Source organism: Uranotaenia lowii, chromosome 1 (genome assembly GCF_029784155.1).
Source record: "Uranotaenia lowii strain MFRU-FL chromosome 1, ASM2978415v1, whole genome shotgun sequence".
Taxonomy (NCBI): domain Eukaryota; kingdom Metazoa; phylum Arthropoda; class Insecta; order Diptera; family Culicidae; genus Uranotaenia; species Uranotaenia lowii.
In genome coordinates this window covers 206,173,858-206,183,532 of record NC_073691.1, presented here as the reverse complement: position 1 = coordinate 206,183,532, position 9,675 = coordinate 206,173,858, and positions in this window count along the sequence as shown.

Genomic DNA, 9,675 nt, shown 5'->3' with positions numbered 1-9,675 from the left:
ACACTAACAAAAAACAGCGCTCTAGCTATCATAGTTGTGTGCCTCGTTCGTCGGACGAACGTGCAAAAGTTCACAACACCGCATTGGAACAGCTTTTGCTTCCCCCAAGCTTGAATAAAAAAAAAACACCACAACTACAGAACGAAACAAACAAAAACACATCCAACAGCAGACGAATAATGTGAGGGTCTCCTCGACTCAAAACAGGTTACCTACCAACTGTATGTTTGGAGTCATGTGAGAAAAGCTTCGACGAAGGCTTGACGTTCCCCCTTTCAGGTGCGTCACTTTGGTTGTTTTAGCTTTATAAAAATTTACAAACCATGCTCACTTTATCAATATTTATTTTCTTGTTTTTTATGAACAGTTAAATAATTCTATTTCTAATTTCGTGTAATTTTTGCATCTTAACATTTCTTTTGTTCATTTTCAACTGAAGGATTGATTGAAAAAATTTCGGTGTAGTGTTCTGAATTAAAAAAATTAATAAATCGTGATTTGAAATGTGAATTTTTGATAAGGAAAAAAAATTAAAGGTTTATGTTTTTGCACACAAAAATTCGAAATTGAAAAAATAAACAAACTTATACAAAAAAAATCCTGAAAATTTTAATTCGGTAAATTTATTTTAAGATTGAAAAAAACTGTACTATAAAAATCAGTAAACGGCTTATTCCAAGAACCGTTCAACTGGAGAACCGATTTTCAATATACATTGTTCAAAAATAATTTATACACCATCAAAAAGGTTATTTGTCCAGCTTCAGTTTCCATCAAAAGATATTCAGTTAATTTTTTTTTAAGAATCGTGAGGGTTACCGTTGAAATTTAAAAATTATAGTAAGAAAATAAATTGATTTTAACAGTTATTTTCGTTTGAAATATAATTTTGTCAAAAAATCAGCTATGTCAAAAAAATTATTGCGAAATGATGTTAAAATAGCTAACTTTTAAGCAAGATGCGTGAATCTGCGCACTCTCTTCCAACTTTGAAAATTGATTTCTCTCTCGGTTGATATTTTTCATTAAATTTTTACTCAATTTATTTAAACTATCTAACTAACGTTCTAAAAAAATTGAAGTCTTTAAAATGATTGGAAACAAGTAAAAAAGGGAAATTTGGAATTGCTTCACTAAATTCGTTGTTTCTTTGACATTGAAATCCTTTGAAAAAAAAAATTGAATTTGGTCCAAAGATATAACAATGTTTGGTCTCGTACCTGGCCAAGTTTCATCCAAATTGATTCACGCTCTCAAAAATGATACCGGTTTGAATATTCTTTTTTAAACGGATGTTTGTATGGAAAACATTCTAATCAATGTTTTCTTGGATTTTTCTTTCGCAAAATCAAAATTTATCAAAAAGAATGTTGTAAATTGATAGAAATTTCATTCCTGTTTTGTTTATAATAGAAATTGTTCCAACATAACTGGTATTTAACCACAACACTATGGGGTTTGAGGCGGCAAAAAGTCAAAAACTGAACTTTATCGGATCGCTTTTTTATTTTTAATTGTTAATAACTTAATATTTAACTAAGATATTCCCAGTTTTTCAACTCATTATCTTGAATACTGAACGCACCGCAGACATCAGACTTGGAAAAATTAAAAAAAATCTATGATGAGAAAAAAAAATTAAATAACATATATTTCTATGAAAAACATATTTTTCTTAAATTTAAAGTACACCATATGAAATGTTATATTAAAAGCTATCATTTCAACTATTCAAAAATTTTACACACTAAATTGATGTATGGAAAAATAAGTAAATCCTTATTTTTTCAAAAGTCAAAAACTTTAAAGCCTTGCAAAAAAAAACCCCCGCATTTCCCCATACTCCTTTCACTATCAGAGATTCCAGGCACCTTAAAGCACCGTTTTTGAATTACACCTAGGTTTTTTTTACGCGGTTTTTTTTTACACGGTTTTTTTTACACGGCTTTTTTTACACGGTTTTCGGGAATTAACACGGTTTTTTTTACACGGTTTTCGCGAATTAACACGGTTTTTGAGAGAAAATATTCTAAGTCCTTTTCAAAGGAAAACACTTAGAATCTTTTTGAAGTTGGGAAAATCTTAGCTCTGAGACTAAGAACGTGAAACATGAGACCCCTGAGACCTGAGACATGAGACTTGAGACCTGAGACCTGAGACCTGAGACCTGAGACCTGAGACCTGAGACCTGAGACCTGAGACCTGAGACATTAGACCTGAGACTTGAGACCTGAAATATGAGACCTGAGATCTCAGACACGAGACATAAGACATTAGACCTGAGACATGAGACCTGAGACCTGAGGCTTGAGACATCAGACCTGAGACATGAGACCTGAAATATGAGACCTGAGACCTCAGACACGAGACACGAGACACGAGACATGAGACTTTAGACCTGAGATATGAGACTTTAGACCTGAGACATGAGACATGAGACATGAGACATGAAACCTGAGACCTGAGACATTAGACCTGAGACCTGAGACCTGAGACTTGAGACTTGAGACCTGAGACCTGAGACCTGAGACATGAGACCTGAGACATGAGACCTGAGACATGAGACATTAGACATTAGACTTGAGACATGAGACATTAGACCTGAGACATGAGACATGAGACATTAGACCTGAGACATGAGACATGAGACATGAGACATGAGACATGAGACATGAGACATGAGACATGAGACATGAGACATGAGACATGAGACATGAGACATGAGACATGAGACATGAGACATGAGACATGAGACCTGAGACATTAGACATGAGACATGAGACCTGAGACCTGAGACCTGAGACTTGAGACCTGAGACATGAGACAAGAGACATGAGACATGAGCCATTAGACATTAGACATTAGACATTAGACATTAGACATGAGACATGAGACATGAGACATTGGACATGAGACTTGAGACTTGAAACTTGAGACTTGAGACCTGAGACATTAGACATTAGACATTAGACATTAGACATTAGACATTAGACATTAGACATTAGACATTAGACATTAGACATTAGACATTAGACATTAGACATGAGACATTAGACATTAGATATTAAACATGAGACATGAGACATTAGACCTGAGACATTAGACATGAGACTTGAGACTTGAGACATGAGACATTAGACATAAGATATGAGACATGAGACATGAGGCATGGGTCTCAGGTCTCAAGTCTCCGGTCTCAGGTCTAATGTCTCAGGTCTCATGTCTCATGTCTCATGTCTCATGTCTCATGTCTCATGTCTCAAGTCTCAGGTCTTATGTCTCATGTCTAATGTCTCATGTCTCAGGTCTAATGTCTCAGGTCTCATGTCTCTGGTCTCAGGTCTCATGTCTCATGTCTAATGTCTCAGGTCTCATGTCTCATGTCTCTGGTCTCATGTCCCATGTCTCATGTCTAATGTCTCATGTCTCATGTCTCAGGTCTCAGGTCTAATGTCTCATGTCTCAAGTCTAATGTCTAATGTCTCATGTCTCATGTCTCATGTCTCAGGTCTCAAGTCTCAGGTCTTATGTCTCATGTCTAATGTCTCAGGTCTCATGTCTCATGTCTCAGGTCTCAGGTCTCAGGTCTCAGGTCTAATGTCTCATGTCTCAGGTCTAATGTCTAATGCCTCATGTCTCATGTCTCATGTCTCATGTCTCATGTCTCAGGTCTCATGTCTCATGTCTCATGTCTAATGTCTCATGTCTCAGGTCGCAGGTCTTATGTCTCAGGTCTCATGTCTCAGGTCTCAGGTCTCAGGTCTCAGGTCTCATGTCTCATATCTAATGTCTCATGTCTCATGTCTCATGTCTCATGTCTCATGTCTCATGTCTCATGTCTCATGTCTCATGTCTCATGTCTCATGTCTCATGTCTCATGTCTCATGTCTCATGTCTCATGTCTCATGTCTCATGTCTCATGTCTCTTGTCTCATGTCTAATGTCTCAAGTCTCAAGTCTCATGTCTAATGTTTTAGGTCTAATGTCTCATGTCTCATGTTTCATGTTTAATGTCTAATGTCTAATGTCTAATGTCTAATGTCTAATGTCTAATGTCTAATGTCTAATATCTAATGTCTAATGTCTCAGGTCTCAAGTCTCAAGTCTCATGTCCAATGTCTCATGTCCAATGTCTCATGTCTCATGTCTCATGTCTAATGTCTAATGTCTAATGGCTCATGTCTCATGTCTCTTGCCTCATGTCTCAGGTCTCAAGTCTCAAGTTTCGAGTCTCATATCTCATGTCTCATGTCTCATGTCTCATGTGTAATGTCTAATGTACAATGTCTCATGTCTAATGTCTAATGTCTAATGTCTCATGTCTCATGGCTCATGTCTTATGTCTCATGTCTCATGCCTCATGTCTCAGGTCTCATGTCTCAGGTCTCAGGTCTCATGTCTAATGTCTAAGGTCTCATGTTTTGTGTCTCAGGTCTCAGGTCTAATGTCTTATGTCTCAGGTCTCATGTCTCAGGTCTCAGGTCTCAGGTCTCAGGTCTCAGGTCTCAGGTCTCAGGTCTCAGGTCTCAAGTCTCAGGTTTTAGGTCTCAGGTCTCAGGTCTCAGGTCTCAGGTCTCAATAGTCAGGTTTCAAGTCTAAGGTACCAGTTCGCAAGTCTCAGATCTCAGGTCTCATGTCTTAAGTATAAAATCTCAAGTTTCTGGTCTCAAATCTCATGTCTCAGGTGTCATGTCTAAGGTCTAAAGTGTCTAGTTACATGTCTCATTGTTTCAAGTTTCAAAGCTGCATAAATTTTAAGTTCGTTTTTTACACGGTTTTCCGCAATTAGCACGGTTTTTTTTTACACGGTTTTCGGGAATTAGCACGGTTTTTTTTTACACGGTTTTCGGGAATTAACACGGTTTTTTTTTACACGGTTTTTTTTTTACGCGGTACGTATATCAGTGTAAAAAAAGACCTAGGTGTATAGTCAAACTAGCTGACCCGGTAAACTTCGTTTTACCTTCTAAAGTATAAATCGTAATAAATGTTTAATTTCATCTACACGTCCTTAACTGCATCGTGCTCGCGAATAGATTCTTATGGAAATCGTAACAAATAAAGTTTAATTTGTATTGGGACCCCCTATCATCAAAAGTGAGATTCTTGAAACTATTATACAAACCATCTCTGACCCAAAAAACCCTCGGATACCAAATTTCACTTCATTCCGACCGACCATTCATACGTGATGTTGTTACAAAGAAAATGCCTCCATTTTTATAAATAAGAAGATGAGAAGAGATAATTTTGTATGGTGACCCCCTTTCATAAAAAGTGAGATTCTTGAAACTATTATACAAACCATCTCTGACCCAAAAAACCCTCGGATACCAAATTTCACTTCATTCCGACCGACCATTCATACGTGATGTTATCACAAAGAAAACGCCTCCATTTTTATATATAAGAAGATGTGAAGAGATAATTTTGTATGGGGACCCCCTTTCATAAAAAGTGAGATTCTTGAAACTATTATACAAACCATCTCTGACCCAAAAAACCCTCGGATACCAAATTTCACTTCATTCCGACCGACCATTCATACGTGATGTTATCACAAAGAAAACGCCTCCATTTTTATATATAAGACTAGCAGACCCGGTAAACTTCGTCTTACCATGTTCAACTTGGCGTCCATTTTCCATTTTTCCTAGTTTTCTTTACATTTCCCTTCTTTCTCTTAACTCGAATCTCCTCGCTTAATTCTATCAAAATTAAACCTAAGATTTCAACTCAACGGGTTTTTTAAAATCCAATTTTTGTAATTTGTTCCGTAGATAACTGCATGTTGGTAATATGTATGTTTCATTTGCTGTATTCCATTTAGCAGATTTATTCAGTTTTGTTCGAGTTCACATTAAGGTTGAAATCGAAATAAAATGTTTCTCATTTATGGGAATATATTGCTTATGAATCTTTTTTAAGATAGAATTTTAAATATTGGGACAATTCTTGAAGTGATTGGTGTATATTTTTTAGAGCTGAAGAAATGAAACAAATAAGAAAAGATTTTTTATTAAGCATTTTCAAACAGCTTTTTATTCACCATCCTCATGCTCGAAGCAATTTGAATTAAAATCCTTATTTCACCAAAATCATTTCCAAAAAGTTTCGCCTGATACTTAAGTTATAAACTTTATACATTTCAACTTATAATGTTCACAAACAGCACTTTTTTTATTCAAGCAAAAAATGCAAATTAATTCCTGAATTCCCTAATTTTCTGAAAAAAATAATATTTTCAAAAAATATATAAGTTATGTTGACAAAAAGAAATACCGAAGTATACATTTGTCCCATTTATTGGGGCAAGTGAAAACACATAGGTCTTTTTCAGATGCGTCAGAGAAAAGACTTTAAAATGAATTTAATACTTGTTCTTGTTTGTCTGTTTTATCAACTTTCATTGATATATACTAAGTTTTCCCCGGAATAAGTTAATGCTTGGTACTTCAATTTCACTGAATGCTGTTCAACCAAAAGACCTTGATTTACAATGACCTTAATAATAATTTTGAATATCCGCTTCAGATTCAACACTCGGGATATCCTTTCTGGCCATTTTGGAGATAAAGTTTTTAAATGTAGATGTTTCATTGCTAAATGACGCGTTTTCACTGATTCCACCTAAGAAATTACAGGAATTTACATTACTTTTAACACTTTCAGGTCATATGTAAAGTTCATCATAAAAATCTTCCGCCCCTGGAATATCAATCACAAAAAAAATTTCAACAAAAAAATGAATAAAAAGTCTCTTCTATGTAGCCAAAATATGTTGAACAAAACGATATTTGTCATGTTAAGTTTGTACTTGAATTGTGTGTAAACAAACAGTAAACGTGTAAACAGTTTTTTGATGAATGATTAAAAAAAAAGAGTTGAGTTTATTTATTCGCATAGTTTTTTTGGACTCAACAATTTTTAGATGAAAAAATAATGTATACATTTCTCGTAAAAGTTGAAAGTTTGCACTTGCTCTAGTTTACTTTCCTAATTGAAAATTCTTCAGGAAAATGCATATCCTCACTTTTTTTTATTGAAAAGTAGATTATTTTATTGATAACTTCAACTTACGTTTGCAAAAAATCAAAAATTTCATTCGGCCTTTAAAAACTTCAATGATATCTAATCTATTTCAAAGAACAGACTCTCGTTCAGTTAATGTGTCCAGCGTTCTAGGCTTATCGGATTATACGAAATTGAATGTAAAGCTTCGCCATTACTTATTTTCAAACGTCCGCAAATTGTCATTATTTCATATTTATCATTACCAAATTCATATCTTTTGGACAACAATTTACTACTTAAATTAACACGAATTAAAAATGGTTTTAATATTTGAAATCTTTTATATGATTTGATTCGATCAATAAAATATCAATCCGTGTCACGTCTAGGCGTAATTTATTACCATGTGCAGTGTACAAATAAGCAAGGAAAAAAAACACATCTAGGTTGCATGTCGCCCCCACGTGCGTAAGAAATGTAGGTACTTGGTACGGGCGCCCAATTTTTAAATTTTTCCAGCGATCAATGAACAGTATGCTTTGGTTACTGTTATCTTTTAACGACGTTTGCTAGCGACGCCTCGCCCATGGAGACGAAAAACAAACCCCTCAAAGAAAAGAAAATTTCTAAAAATGGATGCCTGACTTTTCAATTTCAGATTTTGGCAAAATAAAATTTGTATTTGTATTTGTATTGTATTTGTTTTATTCGATCGGCAAAATGTCAATCTGAGTCACATCTAGGCGTCATTCATAACCATGTTCTGTAGAAATGAGCTAGGAATCAAGAAGAAAAAAAATCACATCAATGCTTCATATCGCCACCACTTGCATTGAAAATATGCATGGTTGAGAAATACGCGCCAAAATATTCTCACTGATCAGTATGCTATGCCATGGTTCCTCTCGCGACGTTGGCTCACGACGCCTCGACCATGGAGACGAAAAACAAACCGCACAAAGGAAAGAAAATCTCGAGAAAATGGATGTCATGACTTTTGTTTTATTCAAATTATTACAAATTTAATTAATACGGACAATTGATGCGACTTTTTGTTATTTTTATTCGATATAAACCGATTCGCATGCCTACAGAATATTCTAAAAATAATTTCATTTGAATCCTTTGGGTCATTCTGGAGGAGTAGTACTACAAACACCGTTACAAGAGAATTTTATATAATAGATAAAGCTGAAAATATCATGCAAATGGGAAATTTTTACCCATTAATGAGTATAAATTTAACAAACTTAAGTTGATGTTGGATTGTCAAAAAAAATGTTTCTCATGATTGATCAATCATTTCTAACATTTTTCTCTTGAGTTTCATGAAATGTCTTGATGATATTTATCATTTAATGATCAATTAGTCTAATACCCGGTTTTCAAAAGAAATAAAAATTAGGTTCAAAAATAACACCAAGCATCCTACTTTAAAAGTTGTTTATAAAAAAAAAATTGTATGAATGTATTTTAAATTAGTCAAAATAGTAATTTTCATACAAAATTTTCAAAACTTACAAAAAAGTTCAAAACACCTAATCATACTTTTTGCCGGCTCATTGTATGGAACTGCCCCATAGTACACAAGAGCAAATATAACACTCTTTTTAATTGTGTATCAAATTTGTTTATCAGTATATTTAACAAGCAGGCCATTCCTGAAACTCTGTGCTTCGCATTTTGAACTCTGTGGAAAAATTTTGTTATTCAGATACAAATCACGAATGAAGTTTCTATCAATTTGTATCAATATATATACGTATAGATAAATTTTATTTTGTGGAAGAAATAACCAAGAGAACATTTATTACGATTTTTCCATACAAACATCCGTCCAAAAAAGATTGAAATCGTCTGTTGGGCGATAATGAACCTCATTTTCAAACCGGCACCATTTTTGACAGCATGAATCAACTTTGATGAAACAAAGTGTGCTAATTAATTCTAATTTTCACTATTCATGAAGAGAAGTTGGTTGATACCATAAACGTACGGATTATTAGAGGTATTATCGCGAGTGCAACAAAAAAATGTCGATTGGGGAAGCGACATTTTTTATTAACTAGTGCATCTAGCTGACTAATAAACACGTCCGACTTAATTTCTGCAAAAAAAAAGCCGCCCGTCATATAAACAAACAAAATACGGTGGTCAAATCGTGCTCAAAATATAGGAACCGCTGAACAGTCAGTGGTCCGAAAGGGCTAAAAGTGGAACTTTTTTCCCAGTGCTTTTGTCTTTCATTTTATCTGTTAAGTGTCTTCAGAACATTTGCTCTTTAAACATGTTTCATAATTTGAAAGTATACAAAATGAATCAAAGTCTATCATGAAATAATTGAAAATTTTAACTTTTTTATTTCAATAGATGAAGCTTTACTGTATAGGTACCGTAATCCGGGGTAATATTGATCACTTTTTTCAATATTTTTCGATTATTTTTCCTATTAAGGGGACTGTGGCGTGTTTCATATTTTTAAAACTAGTACTGGACTCCTATGAACGTAAAACATGGCTGCAGAAATTTATTGGACTACTTTGAATTTGAATTAAAAAGGAGAGCCCGAATAGACCAAAACTATGATACAACAATGACTAAACAACGATTTTCATCGTTAACGATGAATTTCAACGTTAATTCTCAATCTTGAGAAATTAT